Raw genomic sequence first — 17,130 nt, forward strand, 5'->3', positions numbered from 1 at the left:
TATCACCATCTAGTGTCACATTGTATATTGCACTTAAAACACACTTAAAATGTTTTATTTGCAGCTGCATAGCTGAGTCCCCAGTCTCTCAGATACAAGAAGCCTCAGTGATATCACTTTGTAGCATGGAAGGGGAACATATGGTCTTCCAGATGTTGCTGGATTGCAACTTCCACCAGGCCTAGTCATCGTGGCCCATGGTTAGGGATGATGGGAGTTGTGGTCTGGGGAAAAAAACATGTAGAGGACTGCACATTCCTTACACCAGCTTGATATTTTGAATGTCAGCAATTATATATCATTTGTCTTTTTATTTCTTTCCACTAAAAAAAATCCTACCAGTAAAACAAACGAGACAACTATGATGGCTCAGGTTCATACATTTATTTGATAAACCTTAAATGCCTTGCAGAGTGATAACGTTTGTTGGGACTTCAGTCTACGGAGGCTGTAGTAGACTGGAACTGTTAAGAAAACCTGGGCTTGAACCAGAAACCTGAAATGAGAGTTCTTTGTTCATACCTCAATAACTGCTCTACAACATACACAAAATTGTCCATGGAGCAGGTTGCTCTGGAAGCCATTGAGATTGGTTGTGTTACAAGGCTTAGAACATTTATGTAATGATATAGCATCATCCTTATGCTGCAGTGCAATGAATATTGTGGTTCATTCTTCACAGGATTTTTTCTTTTTAAAAACAAACCAGGCACCTCACAGCCATATGACAACTGATTAGTTAGGTCTATTTTAATATCACTATATTTGCTGTGATAGATTTGATAATCTAATTGGCAAATAGGATCCAAAAGAAAGATATGTCTGGTTATGCGTGCAAATCTTGACCTTCTGAAATTAGATGCAATTGCTCAAAGGGTAGTCAGTATATACCCTCCCACAAAGCACACACTCTATAACTGGCCAGATAAAACCAACTTTTACAAGCATCCTAATGCTTAGAAAGTTGGCATATGGTATAAAAACTGCCTTCAGCCAAGATATGACACAATATGAGTGCTCTGTTCCAGGGAACTAATGTGCAAGAGATGCTCTGTACACAAGATGGGCATCTGTGTTACTGTATTAAATTCGGATTCAATGTCTCTCTCTGACCTATATTCCACTATTTCTTCTCTCTTTACTGGGGGTGGGGAAGTAAAATGGAGAAGTAAACTTTGGGGATACCTTTGTCATGCCATCTATTGCTTGGTGGCGCATATTCCACTCACAGAATCATCTTACGCAGGATTCAGTGAATCCTTTTGTGCAAAATGCATGTCTTTTCAGCCACAGCGATAAACAGCCCCCTACAGCAGAGCTGTATCATAGTGTAGGTGACCAGAACTTTGCAAAGTCAAGTCTCTCCCTTTTGCTGCTCATCATAATAATCAACATTTTGCTCATTAAGTATAACAGACAGAAGAGAGGACAGGCAGGTTCTTTACTCTCTCAAGTGGGAAGGAGTGCAGTTTATTTCATTGCATTTTTTTGTGTTGTACAACTATTATGAATTAGAACTGAGCAAAACTACAAATAGGCTTTTCGTATAGGAAGATGTGAGCCAAAATGCTGTAACCTCAATGATCTCTCTCTATATATATCTATATATCCCCCTCTTGTCATGACTGGAAAAAATATTTGTAAAATATATTTAGCTTTTATTTCAATAATGTGCATCTACTGCATTTGAAAACCTCCCACATTTTCATGTTCTCCAGTTTGGCTGTATTGGAAAAGTCTCTTAAAAAAAAAAAAAGTCAGGTTCAATCTATCCCTGCTCACTTAAGATTTTTAAAAACAGCTCATGACTGTATTTAAAATAATAGAGAAATTGGATGTAAAATTAAAAATTCAAACAAATGGTGTAAGTCTGGCCCCAGGCTGAATAGCCTTGTCATATTTCATCCCTTCATTTTAATTCCATGCTAACCATAGCACAGAACTGTTTACCTTTGTCTGATCTTTAATTCCCTAAATTTATGTGGAATCATGTACAGATGCTCTGGAAACCAGCCTGGAAAAGCATGGCATTTTAATTGATCCCAGAGCCTCTTTCCTCGCAGGCCCTGCTGTTCTGAGGGCTGCCACTTGTTCCAGAGACTCTCAGCTTGGTTGCTTAGCCACCAGCCAAGGGCCAATCAAAGTGCAGAATTGCTGGGAAGGGAAGTAACCAATCAATTTTTTTTTAATTCTCTGTAAACATCAACAAATCAGAATATACTATGAAACCCCATTAGAGAAAAATAAGAATGCATAAGCCTGCATGTTAACATATGAATTGACTGCATGCAAGTGGCTTAGAGCCAGAAATTGTAAAGCACTGGGCACGTCTAAGGAGGCAATTTAGAGGTCTCATTGAAAACACACTCTGATCTGAAAATAACATTTATCTCATTTGTACTCGTCTATTGCTTATCAACTATTAACATTTCCCATGCTCCCTTATGACCTAAATGCTCAATCATGTTAAATTTTTTATTTTAAAAAAGATAGAAGAATTGAAGCATTTTTTCGATTATCAGTTATAGTGCATAAAATAAAGGCCCACTTATTGAACTAATTGTTTTATTTTAAAGGATCCTGTTTTGTTTTTTCAGAACAAATGCCTCATGAAGTCCATGTATGAAGGTCTCCCTTCTATTCCAGTGATTCTTTCCTAGCAGTATATTTTTTACCTAGGAAAAATGTGACTCTTACCTCAGCAGGGTCTCAATTGCTGGTCTTTTTCCATTTCGAATGTGCTTGGTGACACCAAGACTCCTGTGTGTGCACATGCACACACCCCAAACTCCATACCCTCTTATTCTGAATATTCTTTTACATCCTTGTTGGGTTTGTGTTATCATGATGTATTGCCGCAGTACCAGAGCCCTCATACAGCCCTGACGAACTAAGGCTTGAGCAGCAGGAAACCTTAATAATTTTCTCTGGAACGATCATGCCATTTCAGGAAACTTACTTTGGTTTTGCTGTGGGGTGGGAATCCAGCCCACCTTGGATTATCCAGAGGTGGAAGTTAGACAGATGCCTGGAGGGCTATGTCCAGCTGCCCTTGGGCTAGAGATGCTCATAAAATATATCTCTATGGTCGAGGTGGAGAATGGGGTGATGGCTTGATTTGGCTGACAGGTCTCAGATTCCTAATCCCTGCAAGAGAGCAGGACTCAGCCTGAGGGGTTCATGGTCACTGATTGCTTCTAATCTAAAGCATGAATGGAACAGCATGACTTGACACTAGAAATAAAGTGGTTGAGTCCAGTGCATTTTACAGCCTATTTGTCTCTGGGTGTTTTCCAACAGCCAGTTAAAGAACTTTATTTGAAAGCAATGAGGTATTTAAGTGTTTTATTGTCTACAAATCAAAAACCACGTGTAACTGATTTCACAATATGAGAAGATATGAAGATAGGGGTTTTTTCCCATTGAAAATGATTTTTTTTTGTTGGTTTAGTATTGAAAATAGATTCCCCCCTTTTTTCCTTTTTATATATTTGATTTAAGAAAACCTAGGAGAGGTAAGCCCCTCTCTGTAGATATTCCAATATGCATTCACACTCATAATTTTTCTGTGCAGTTGTATTCTTTACTGGGCAGACACAAACACTTGGCATGAGAGATGTTAAGCCAGCGTTATTATCCCATTAACACACCTGATCTGTAGTTTCCAAGCCCTAAATAAGGAGTCTCAAGGATGACATTTCTCTCCTCCAAGTCAGATGCTGGCTGTTTCTCAATGTCCCTTTGGAGTATTAAGAATGCTTCCCATATTGATGCATGCTCTTGTCAAAACTGTAAGACTTGTCAAAGGGATTAGCTATGAGCCACCACATTCCCCCCCCCAATGCAATTCAGTCTATACTGTGGAATCTGGAGCTGATGGGAGTTGTAGTTCAAAACATCTGGAGGGAATCAATTTGGCAAAGGCTGGTGTAACTGTTTTCACAATGATGTATTTGGGGTCATTTTATTGCCATATTTTATAATAGTGTATTTTCTTACCATGTTATACTCTGGTATAAAAGCATAGTTCCCCCCATCCATGTTTGTAATTAGCTAATTAAATAGCACTCTTCTGCTGCAATACACTTGGTCCTTCAGCAATTGGTTCTTGTAACTGAAAAACAACCACCTGGGAACAACAAATCTACCCACAGGCAGGATAAATGCTCATTGTCATATAACCTCCCTGCAAACATATAAGAATAAATGCTGAAGAAATATCAGATATAATCAAACCACATTAGCTTGCAGCATTTTGTGATTTTTGTAAAAAAAAAAAGAATCTTCATGAAAATTCTCTAGAATGCTAAACACATTTTTGTATGCAGTTTTGACTATTGTACGTATTTTTTTGAAAGCAATTTCTCTGAATATAATGTATTTCTGTATGTTATTTTCACTAATATATTAATTGTTCTGCACATTTCCCCCTAATATATGCATTTTGTAAACATTCTTTGGTTGGAGAACTGCATCTTAAATTTTGGATATGTGCAAATCTCAAAGCACAGTTGTGTTTTGGTTTCCATATTGTTTCTGAAATTTGACAAATTCTGCTGTAAATTAGAAATGAATCAATTTTTTCTCTCATCCCTGCTCCCAGGTAAGTGAGGTTAGGATTTCAGCAGGCCACCTGAGCCTTCCTAAAGCTTTGGAACTCCTTGCTTTTCTAAACATATACTTGCATTTCACGATTCTTTTTTTCCAAGTGGCATTTTAAAAAAAAGACCTGCTTCCTTGGCTATTTTTTTTTTAAAGTACAAAACTCCCAGAAAGGATTTCAGTCTGACAAGTCTTACAGTGGTGGGGCATTTCATTTAAGGAACTCAATATATCTCATTTACTGAACTCATTAGGTCTGAAGTGTTACAATTAAGGACAAAGAGAAGGAAAAAAGGATGCTCACGGGAACTGTGTCCCCCTCCCTTTTGCTTCACCTCACATTTTCTTTTGTTTCCATTTGAGTTAGAGAGCTGTGCAAGGCTTCTCACCTTCCTCTGCCTCATGCCAGTATCCCCAGTAGGCTTTGCACTTCTCCTCCTCTTTGTCTCTCTTAAGCAGAATTTATCCTCCTGTATCATTGTGAACAGGCAGACAGGTGAAATTATGGTGGACAACCTGATCTTTTCTCGGTGGTAAAAAAAAAAAAAACAAGTGGGGAGGGGAGGGGGCATTTTCACACTGACACCGTGTTCTCCAAGGATCCGCTTTACTTGTTTTACCAGACATTTCTCCAAAACCCTCCAAGGGCCTGGACCATATGTTCAGCTTACATTTATACTGCCTGGTTAATTTAACCCATTAGAGTCTCATAACTGCCTTGAGAAAATCTTTCATATGTATCTGCGGCTGGCAGATTGAAATCTGTAAAAGCATTAATAAATCCTTACAGCCAAGACGCAGAAATAGACGTTCTGCATCTGACGTTTTTTAAGAGAGAGAAATACCGAGTTCAAAAGCCTGGGACAATAATAAACCCACCCCACATCCCTCCAACTTGGGTCACAAGAATCACCAAAAGCTCTGGCCCACAAATGCCACAAACAGCTCTCCCCCTCTGGATACTTCACAACGTTTTCTTAAATTAATAAGATTCCTCATTAGCCTCTGGGCTTAATTTTGAATCCGGTCTCAGTTGGCTGAATCCTAGAGCCAACAGGAATGAGAGGGTTCAGCCTCTTGTGGTTTCCAGCAACTAGAATGCAGAAGCATTGCTGCTTCCGACTGTGGAAGCAGAACATAGCTAGGCCGACTCCTCTGTGGATTTGTCTAATCCACTTTTAAAGCCATCTAAGATGGTGGTCATCACTGCCTCCTCTGGGAGTGAGTTTCATAGTTTAACTGTGCACAGCTTAATAATGTTACGATGATCATGATTCTCCATCCTCCCCCCATGTTTGGAGAATAGGGAGCATGGGTTTTCAAAGCATAATTCAGCCCCAAAGCTTTATGTCTTCCGTTCAGGAAGAATTAGGTAGGCATGAAAACAAATTTCTGCCCAGGACTAGCTTCACTGGACATTGAACTGGTTCCAAGCAGAGACCCCAGTCCAAGCCTCACTGCCAAGTCCCAGAGCTACCTAATATTCTGACAAGCATATAGTTTTTGTGAAAGTATTTTTACAGCACAGTCCTGTGCATACCTACCTAAAGGTAGGTCCCATTAAGTAAAATAAGGCTTATTCTCAGGTAAGCATGTATAAGATAATAGCATGAGTCTCCCTAGCTTGTCCCTTTAGTTTTTATGGCACTGACACCTTGACCATAGACACATTTATTGGAAGCAAGGTCTCTTCATCTCAATGGGGCTTACTTCACAGAGAGGTTCTTCAGCTGAACCCAACTAGCAATAGCCACTTATGCTGATGTCATGGACATACAGATCACACTGAAAAAGGGTTGTTACAAATTTTGAACATACAGAATAATAAGGTCATCTACTTCTTTCATTTAAAAGCAAATGGTAGCATTAAAAAAAAACTAAATCAGTTTTGTAGACTGACTTTCCACCATAAAACATAGGTGGGATACTGCAGTTGAAAGCCCAGATTTTCACTTTTTTAAATATGGCAACCAACTCAGTGCCATAGTGCTTTGCATTTAGAGTGCCCTGTAATAATACCATAACAGACTAATTTGGTATGTGCTTATTCAAAAGTAAGACTTGCTGATTTCAATTCAAAATTGCTCCCAAGAAACATTATAGGATCGCATCTGAAATAGTATTAATTATGCAATCCTACAAACTTACACTCGGAAGTAAACCTCAGTGAATTTGGTGTGACTTTCTGCTAGGTAAGAACATATGGGATTGCAGCCAAAAGCACCTAAAAAAAGTGGGGTTAGTGTTTGTGTTTTTTTAATACTTAAAACTAGGTAAGGTGCATCTATTTTGTTTAGGCAGTCACATTTTTATTTCATTTCTTTTGGATTACATTTATGTGCTGTATATGGGGCTGCACTTGAAGAACTGTTAAGAAACTTCCGTTGATCTAGAATGCCAAGTAAGGAGGTGGTGGGTTCTTCCTACCACGAAGCTCAAAATGGCTTTGTTTCAGGTGAGGAATGAACAGTGACTGCCAAGTGACTGCTTCCTTATTAGGCTGCTACTCTGCTTTGTAGAACATTGGACTCATAATCTCAGGGTTATGGGTTTGAACCCCAAGTTGGGCAAAAGATTCCTGCATTGCAAGGGGTTGGACTGGACATGGTCCCTTCCAATCCTACAATTCTATGCTTTGTTGATATTTATGTTCTTATCAATGTTAGATTTCAGTTTTTGTCATATGATTTTATGCATAGTAATTAATATTACAAAAGCTGGATAGAAGGATCCAATTTAAAATAAAATAAAATAAATGTAATATAAACTTCTAGGCCTGGTTCACCAGAGCTCATGTTGCATTTGCCATCTTGATTTCATAGATCAAATGTTCAGTCTACTGACACATAGAGATTTACTGGCTTTAATTTCTAATGCATTTAAAATTCTTACAGCAATTCATAAAACAGACGTCAGAGTACTTGGATTTATGCCAGCATAATTCCATTAATATCAATGAGATGTAGCAGCCATTATGCCAAATACTACAGCTTAACAGGTGTGTGGTTCTTGGGGCAGCGACTGCTTACCCCAAACACAGAATGTTTTGATTGTATTGTCTAGGCACTATTAAAATTCAGATATTAGCTAAATTATTATTATATGGCTTAAATCAACTGTACAACCTCTAATTTAAAATGGTGAATGTTTTAGAAGCAAAAAAATTAAATAAATTCTTTTTTTGAAAGATAGATTGCTAGAATGAGAGAAATGGAAGGCTGAGACAAGTTTTTTTGCTACAGTTCAGGCTTACCAGTATATGAGAAATCAGTATAAAAGTACTTGGGAATTTTGTATGCCCCTCACATAGTTCAGTCTGTTATCCAGATGAGGGCAAAACTAGACTATACATTAAGGGTATGTGTGTGTATTTAATGTGTCTTATTTTAAAAATAAGTGCACGGGGATCAGAATCACAACACAAGGATGGAGGAGTTTAATATTTTCCCCATGTCCAGTAGACCCAGTGAAAATAACTTCCCTCCTTGATACTTCTGTGCAGCTAGTTTGCTGGTGGCCTCATTTCCATTGTATTTCCTGATTTTGGCATCATGGTTTTTCTGACTGGATGAAAGCATCACTAAAAGTAATGGTGTTGATGGTGCCATCTTGAATCCTAAAGACTGTATGATGTCTGTAACTGGGGGAATGGATGTCTCAAAAATGCATATATATGATTGTTCATATGCTGTCCCACTTTTGGGACATCGCATTTAAATAGCAACCAACAGTCACGGGTAGATCCCTGAGTCTTAATACGGCATTGAATGCTGATTTGTTATTTGCCACAAAATATTCTGCCCATTCGCACCAAGGTCAAGCTCCAGTGACATTAACATAGTGTAATGTCTAATCACAGACCTTTTCCTCATGGAAAAGGACTCCGCAGAAATAATTACTTGGCAATCGTATGCACTTTATCACTTCCAAATTAGATTTCAGTAATCCAGCGCTTTATTTCCAGAGTAATCTCATTATCACAATGGAGTTTCCTTCACTATTTTTCTCCATGCATTTGATATTTATTGCCACAGATGTGAACCATTAAGACACAGCCAAGAGACATATTGGATTTGGGCAGGGGACTTGAATAATATGATTAGGAGCACCAAAAGCAATTCCTTTTCTTAGTTCAGGCTCCCACGATACTGTATGAACACTATTAAAAAAAGAGAGAAAGAAATCACTGATCTTGCACTAGAAAGAATAAAAAAGACGCTTTTAGTAATATCATATATTATATTGAGTCTACTTTTCGCAGCATCAGCGCTTTGGCCTTCTAGTTACCTTGCTTGAAATCATCTGGTCCATGTTATTGTTTTGCCATGAAGATCCAGCAAAGAAGTGCTAATCTGGCACTCATTGAACTGCCTAGATATGTGTTTTGGATGTGGATGCTGATGGGATTCATGATGGATGACTAGCTGTTATAATCAATGCTCATGGACATTCCCATGGCATCCTGGATCACTAGCTACAATTTGAGACAACTTACACATCACTAGAACTGAATCAGTGCCCACAACAATCATTTCTGATGTGGAGGGAATTATGTTAGAAACTGTTTTTAATATCTATTTATCCATCTGATTTAGCCCATTTGAATTAAAGTTTGTATGTTATTGGGATTCAGTTCCCTTGTCTGTTTTACAAGTGGTTATAACACAGATGCGGGTGGCGCTGTGGTCTAAACCACAGAGCCCTAGGGCTTGCCAATCAGAAGGTTGGCGGTTCGAATCCCCATGATGGGGTGAGCTCCCATTGCCCGGTCCCAGCTCCTGCCCACCTAGCAGTTCGAAAGCACGTCAAAGTGAAAATAGATAAATAGGTACCGCTTCGATGGGAAGGTAAACGGCATTTCCATGCGCTACTCTGGTTCGCCAGAAGCAGCTTAGTCATGCTGGCCACATGAACCAGAAGCTGTACGCCAACTGCTTTGTTCAGTAAAGCGAGATGAGCGACATAACCCCGGAGTCATCCACGACTGGACCTAACTGTCAGGGGTACCTTTACCTTTTTATAGCACTGTACCAAGAATGGTACACTTGAACGGTATTGGTTCAGTAAGAATTCTGTGAGTGTGCATAGGTGAATACATGGAAATGTGCATGTCATGGTATTCTGTCTGCTATGATGCCTTCTGAAGATCTTAACGGAACCAAATACTGTTCTCATAAGCTGTCTGGATCATATTTACCGGTAAATTTTAGGTATGCTTATCTTCCTAATCTTTAGGGTGCAAGTCAAGGTTTTGTGCATGCGGTGATTTATGGTGTGCACAGCTGGGGCTTCATTTGATGTTTGCTGCAGCAGTTTCTAATGCCTCAGAAAAAACACACACTTTTAAATGGAAAAGTGGGAAATGCTGCAGGGAGAATATTAAATTAAGTGTGTGAGTCAGTGGAGAGAGGGACTCTCTTCATCTTTTGAATGGTGTTTTACCCTTCAAGATAATCCCAATTATATATTTTAGAATCTTATTAGGGGCAGAATTATAAAGCCAATCAATTCTGTTTTCAATAAGGAAATAAGAAAATGTTCACAAAAGGCAAAGAAGCTTTTAATATTGTAGTGCTCTCTAGTGGTAGAAATTATGAGCTGTTTCAAAGCTGCATTTAAACCCAATGATTTTACAATGAATTTTCTAGAAAAGTGGAACTGGGAAGGGTGGCTTAAAATACTGATTGACAAATTGGTGCTCTGTTAGTGCATACAAAGAAAACAGAAATGTATAAGCAAACAGTCATTGAACAGTAACTGCTAGAATACAGACACAGCATCAAATTGGGATCTAGATTTCCAGTCCCTTAGTTCTTGAGGCTGATAGTTCAAAGTGTTTAGTTAAATCAATGGTTAGTCACAACTCAGCATTACAAGTAAATGATTTGGATCTTTCCATTCCCCATAATGCTCATGCAAGTTTTGATACTGAATGGTCTCCCTTAAAACTACCTTTCATTTGCAAAGATTTGCCTTTGTGTGCCAATGCAATTTCTATCAGGTAAAGTAGCAGCTAGAAGCATGTAACTATGCTTGCAGAATGTAACATAAATGCACCTGCATGAGAGGAGGCCCATACACACCCATTGTTCTGAAAAGAATGACAATCAGAAAGGGAAAGCAAAATAAAAGCAAATATACAGAGTGCCTATGAGCTACTGTCAAGCTTATCTAAACATCCAGGGATTTTTGAAAGGGGAAAAAAAGGAAAAGATATAGAGAAAGCCAGAAAAGACATTTGCTATAAAATCCCACTGCATCTGTTGGAAGGGCAACAAAGAGCTGGCTGTAAAAACAATTGTGACAGGAAAAGACAGTGCCAAATTAGTACTAATATGTGATTTTGCATTGTTGTTCTCAGAAAAACTAGCATTCAGATAAGAAGGTCAGGCTGATGGTTTAGCTCTAGGGATACTTCAGTGTGGAACTATACTAATGGAACTTATTTATATTAGAATCTACCATTATGAGAATTCTACCATATGAATCACTTAATAGAAATTAAATATTGCTTGTTCTTTCTTTACATATTTTGCAATGGATAGATAGATAATTATAAAGTGTGCATTTCATGTTAGAAATGAGAATTTATTATCTGTATTATTGATTTATAATACCTATATCCCATATTTTCTACCCAGAAAGGATATTCAAGGTGGCTTACAATCAATAGCAAAAACCAAACCAATTAAAACGACAACCTGATATTCAAAACACTAAACAGCACAACCAATCCAACAGCAAAACCAACAAGATAACAGCTTAAAAAGATCAGCAAGCAATACCATAAACTGCATGTCATTTTCACCCAGTGCTTAAATGTGTCCAATGTGGTAGATAGCTAGTTTTCCTGCAGGAAAGAGTTCCACAGTCCATGTGCTGCAGATGAAAAGGCCTGTGCTGTGTGAGGTCCCTATCTTCTGCAGGAACACAAAGTGCATATAGGCATAGTGTGGAGAAAGTGAATATTGAGTTTTTCTCCCTTTCTCATAAGGTTAGAACTCAGGGTCAGCCAATGAATCCGAATGTTGGGACACACAAAAGGAGTTCCTTCTTCACACAGAACATGATGATGATGAAGATGATTATTTATTTATACCCCGCCTATCTGGCTGGGTCTTCCCAGCCACTCTGGGCGGCTCCCAACAGAACATTAAAAACACAACATAAAAAAACAACATCAAACATTAAAAACTTCCCTAAACAGGGCTGCCTTCAGATGTCTTCTAAAAGTCAGTTAGTTATTTATTTCCTTGACATCTGACGGGAGAGTGTTCCACAGGGTGGGTGTCACTACTGAGAAGACCCTCTGCCTGGTTCCCTATAACCTCACCTCTCAGTGAGGAAACCGCCAAAAGGCCCTCAGAGCTGGACCTCAGTGTTAAACTATGGCATTCACTACCACAAGGGATAGTGGGTGGTTTTAAACAGGGATAAGACCAATGTATAGAGAACAAGGCTATCATTGACTACCTGCCATGGCAGCTATGTTCTAACTCTAGTGTTAGAGGCAATATACCGTATTTTTGGCTCTATAAGACACACTTTTTCCCTCCTAAAAAGTAAGGGAAAATGTGCATGCATCTTATGGAGCGAATGCTGACAGGCATGCTGATAGGGCTTCTCCCACCTCGTAGAAAAGCCCGCAAGAGCCACGCTCCCTTTAAAGAGCGTGCGGCTCTTGGTTGGCTTTTGTGGGAAGGGACAGAGGGCAGCTTAGCCGTGCGCAGCCTCTTCCGGGCAGGGGGAGCCTTCATCCCACTGCCCGGGAGAGGCTTCGGCGGCTTTCCCAGAAGCCAGAACAGCAAGAGGCTATCCCAGAAGCGAGATCCCTCTTGCTGTTCTGGCTTCTGGGATTCAGAATATTTTTGTATTGTTTTCCTCCTCCAAAAACTAGGTGCGTCTTATTGTCTGGTTCATCTTATAGAGCATAAAATACGGTACCTCTGCATGCCAGTTGTTGTGGATCACAAGTGGGAAAGGCCAATTGCACTCGTGCCTGGTTGGTTGTTGTGAGAAGAGAATGCTGGACATCAGTCTGATTGTGCAAGGTTCATCTTATAGTCTTAACAGGATCTCTTCAGATGGCCGTAACATACAAGCAGGGCCTTCAGATATCCAGGTCCTAAATCACTGATGGCTTTAAAGATAAGACCCAGTGCTTCAATTCTAGCCGTGTTTAACTGAATGTAGTTAGAATACCTCTGAACATCTCCATGGTTGGAAGAGGAAGAAAAGGGGAGGGTATAAGGGGGTTCCAGGGGGAGAGCTGCTACATGCACAAAATGCAAATGCTCTCACACACCTTTGAACATACTATGTGCATAATCCTATACACACTTACATGGAAATAAATCACATTCAATTCAAGGGGTCTTGCTTCAAAATAGACATGCATAGGATTGTTAAGAGTAGTTTTCATCTGGTTTATGAAAAGCCCTGGGGGAACGAAATTCAGACCCTCTCGCTGTGGCACAACCCATCTCTGAGCACATCGTTATGAAGCAATTATATTACACACACAATATCCATTTCAAGTCTTTAAGGAATTGGCCAAGAGTTTTCTGACTGCTCGGAGTGCATTTTATTATATTACAATCTTTTGTAGCAAATTAATATGCCGATTTTGTCTAATGTAAAAATTATTAAAATCTGAAATTGAAAGCGGTCTGGTAGTCTCACTGTATCCATAACTATTGCACATTAGCACCCTGTCACTCATTTCAGGGGATTCCCCCCTCCCTTCCCCTTCCCTGGTTTTTTTTTGGGGGGGGGGGTTGGCTTTTTATTCAACAGGCAATGAAACAAAATATCAAGGGAATTCAACAAGGATTAGAATAGCCCAGTCACCATAAGCACCTCAGCCCTCTGCCATTCTAAATGATCTTCTAAATGATTGTAAAAATTAAGTAAAATGATAAACCATTTAAATGAGGATTAACAGAGAGAAACAAATGAATGTGAATGTTGAACAAGGTGGTATAATCCATTTTTGTTTTAGGCTGTAAAAAGCAAGGAGCTGAAATTCGCTAGACTACCATTCTGAACACATAACAGATGGTATCTCATTCTTAGCTATAGGCAATGTGCCAAATGACATGACTAAATAGGGGAAAGGGTCCCTATAGTATTGCACTGTTGTGCCTAGCAAGCCCAGTTACTGAAAGGCAGGAACATTTTTAATAACCTCTCTCTCTCTCTCTCTCTCTCTCTCTCTCTCTCTCTCTCTTTCTTTTTTGACAAGCTTAAAGCCAGCTAAGGCTGAGGCTAGGAAAACTGGCCCCTAGAGGAAAAAGAAAAAGACCACTGCATAGGTTCCCAACTTAGCACAACATTGTACTGCAAACTGTATAATTTCCAGTTAAACGAGAGAAAACTGTTAAGGTGGTGGATACCAGTCTTAGTCAGGATTTCCTGAAAGGGCTGCGGAGGGTGTGGAGTGGTCATTTTACATTTCAGACAATGCAAAACACTCCCCCCACCTTTGTTACAGTCATGAAAAACAAAGCTACACTGAAGTAGTGAACATAACGGCAACATTTTGTTTCTACGTAATGATGTGAGGACTGAGTGTTCTTTTGGCATGTGCCTCTAAGGGACTACCCCAAGCTTTGCGGCCAATCCATCTGTTTTCTTCAGATGTACCTGTTCTTGTGGGTATGTCCGTAAGGCGTGGTAGACAAATTATGTGGAGAAACTGCAGGGGACCCTTAACAAAATCCACAAACATCACCTGTTGACATCTTCATTTTCTCCAGTAGTTGATGTATCCTTTAGCCCTCTAAAAACAGTACCTTAAAGGGACCATTGCACACTGTAGTGGGGTGATACAGGACGTAGTACGCCAAGCGTTATATCAGGCATGTATGTGTATGTCCCAAACAAATATATCAGTAGGGCAGAATGAATGATGGTTATCCAAACATTACACACTAAGAATTGAACCCAACATCTCTGGATAGATTAGCCACAAGGCCAAACTACATGTGGCATTTCTTTATTTATTTATTTTTACTATTATTAACTTAACAAAATCTATGTAACATGTTGTTGTAAATAGAACTTCTATGTGGTTAACAAATAACAACAACAACAAACATTTATAAAGAATGGAAATGGTTTATTGAATATTTACAGATAAATTGTAAACAGATAAGAACATTGGCAGGATTATTGTAATAACCTGCAGCTTTATAACAGTATATATTTAAAGTAGATGGATAAATGAGCAAATTAAGTTAATTTGGATATACAGAAGATATTAAAAATAAAGTTAAGGAACTGCAGAAAGAGGGGGGTGGAAGTCAAGGTTTGAAATGTTCAGATTAATGTAAAATTGGTGAAATGTCTAAACCTGAAAAGCATAAATAAAATTTATAATAATAGTAGTAATAATAGTAATAATAAAAAGTTAGTAATAAAAAATAATTTCTTCCCCCTAAAAAATAGTGAATAGGGCTAGCCTAGGTCAGGACCTTAGCATAGGGGGAATACCATAGGTCCCAACTGAGATTGGGCCACCCATGCCTGCAAATTGCAAGTGAAGTGAATGGGAGCTCTCCCCCCCCCCACCCCCCACAATGCAAATTGCTGGTGTGGGCCCCTGATTCCCATGTTGGTAATTTTTTTCTTTTTTTAATGGGCTAGGGAGTGGGGCATTGTGCTCAGAGTAAACATCACTTCAGTTTGACAGTGAAAACTCAAGGGACCAAAGCTTCAAAAGTTAAGCCACCTTTTAATAGGATGAAGGGAAAAGAACAATCAGAGCCCTCTCATAGCAGTTGCTCAGTGGCATAGCAGGTATTTGTCCACTAAGTAAAGGTCACTTTGGGAAAATGCATATGTCATGTACCCCTCCCCCAACTCACTTTTTCAGTTGACAGGTGGTCCTAAGGGATCGCAATAGAGCAGATCCAAGATTAGTCCATTCTGCAGCAAGGCTAGAAAAATCCCAACAGAGGGAGAGGGAAATACCTCTGTTTGCAGGATGCAGGCACTTCAGGAGCCTTAAAAGGAGCAAACCACTTACCTTTCAACAGGATACATGACTTCATTTATTTTGGTTAAGCTACACACTAGAAATAACTTCTGTTCTGACTTCATTGTCAATTATGCCAACAAGATTTTAATTTTTTTCAGGGTGGGAGGGCAGGAGGAAAGAAAAGCAAATATTATGTTTGAATATCTTCCATTCTTGCATATATGAAAAAGGTTATTTGACATGAGAAACGAAGTACAAACACATTTGCAATTTAGTACCCATTATTATTACTATTCGGAAGGCTTCTAATCCTTTATTATATTTTGTTCAATATTTAACTGATGTGTTTTCCAATTGCAAAGGGAATCCATGTGCCTTTTGGAACTGAGAGCTTCTTTTCACCAGTTTTTCATATTCTTCTCATTGGTCATCATCATTTTTATTATAATAATGCTGTACTTTGAATTTCTTTTCTCTTTCTTCCTTAAGGACACCAGGAACTAAGAAGTTGCTTTTGTACAGAACATTATTGGCTTCTCTCCTCTCCTCCCCTTAACCTTTACATTGATCTGCAGCCTACGTTACAAATAAAACAATTATAGGGGCACGGGAGAAATCTAATTTGTCTTGGGGCAATTCTTTAAGAGGGAATCCTTCTGGCAAAGAGTCTATGCTAGCCAAAGGCATTTTGCAGTTTGAAGTGGAGCTCACATGGTCACTTTTCCCTGCTAGAACCAGGACCTTCAAACAGAGATGAAGAACCCATGGTCTTCCTGAAGTGTGTTGGTCTCTTACTCCCATTAGATTGGCAAATGGTCAGGGATGATGAGAGAAGTAGTCCTCAAAGAACACATGGGATGGTCAGCATCTCTCCATCCCTGCTTTAAAGTCTTGCTTCAGCATCCAGATGCTAATTGTGGCCTTCATCCATCCCTTCACCTAAGCCCATGGCAAGATCCACTGTCCATTACTAGCCAGAGGTGACAGCATATTTCTGAAGTCTCATGTGGGAAGGCCTTGCTAAGCTTTCTTATCAAGATCTATTAAGGGTTAAATTATCAGGGACTGAACCCAGGACTTCATACATGCAAAGCATGTTTTATTCCAAGCCAACTAAAGTTTGCAGTCTTATGAGAAGTCCTTTTGATATCCACTAGCATTAGCCTGGCATATTTTCCTCAGACTCTGTTCCGCCTGGCCTTCAATTTGAATTAGCCTGATCCTCTATTCCCTTTTCCCTTCCCTCTTCTACGAAGAAACCCTTTCTGGGACCCCACATTTAAATTCTTCCTGGTCTCCTTGCTGGCCCTTGTAGGACCAACTTGGCCAGTTAGTCCTGGTGATCGTTCGATGTCTACTGACTGGGTTTTTTTGGTTTTTTCCTCCTAATAATAACCCCTGAATTTTTGAATTTTATTGATATTGATGCTGCATTTTATGTTGTATTCTATGCTGTTTTAAAGTCACATTTTAATCAATGTTTTATTAGCCATCCTGAGCCCAGTTTTTAAACCAGGAGGGGCAGGGTATAAATTTTAAAAAATATT

Source organism: Podarcis liolepis (genome assembly GCF_965112155.1).
Source record: "Podarcis liolepis genome assembly, chromosome: 1".
NCBI lineage: Eukaryota > Metazoa > Chordata > Lepidosauria > Squamata > Lacertidae > Podarcis > Podarcis liolepis.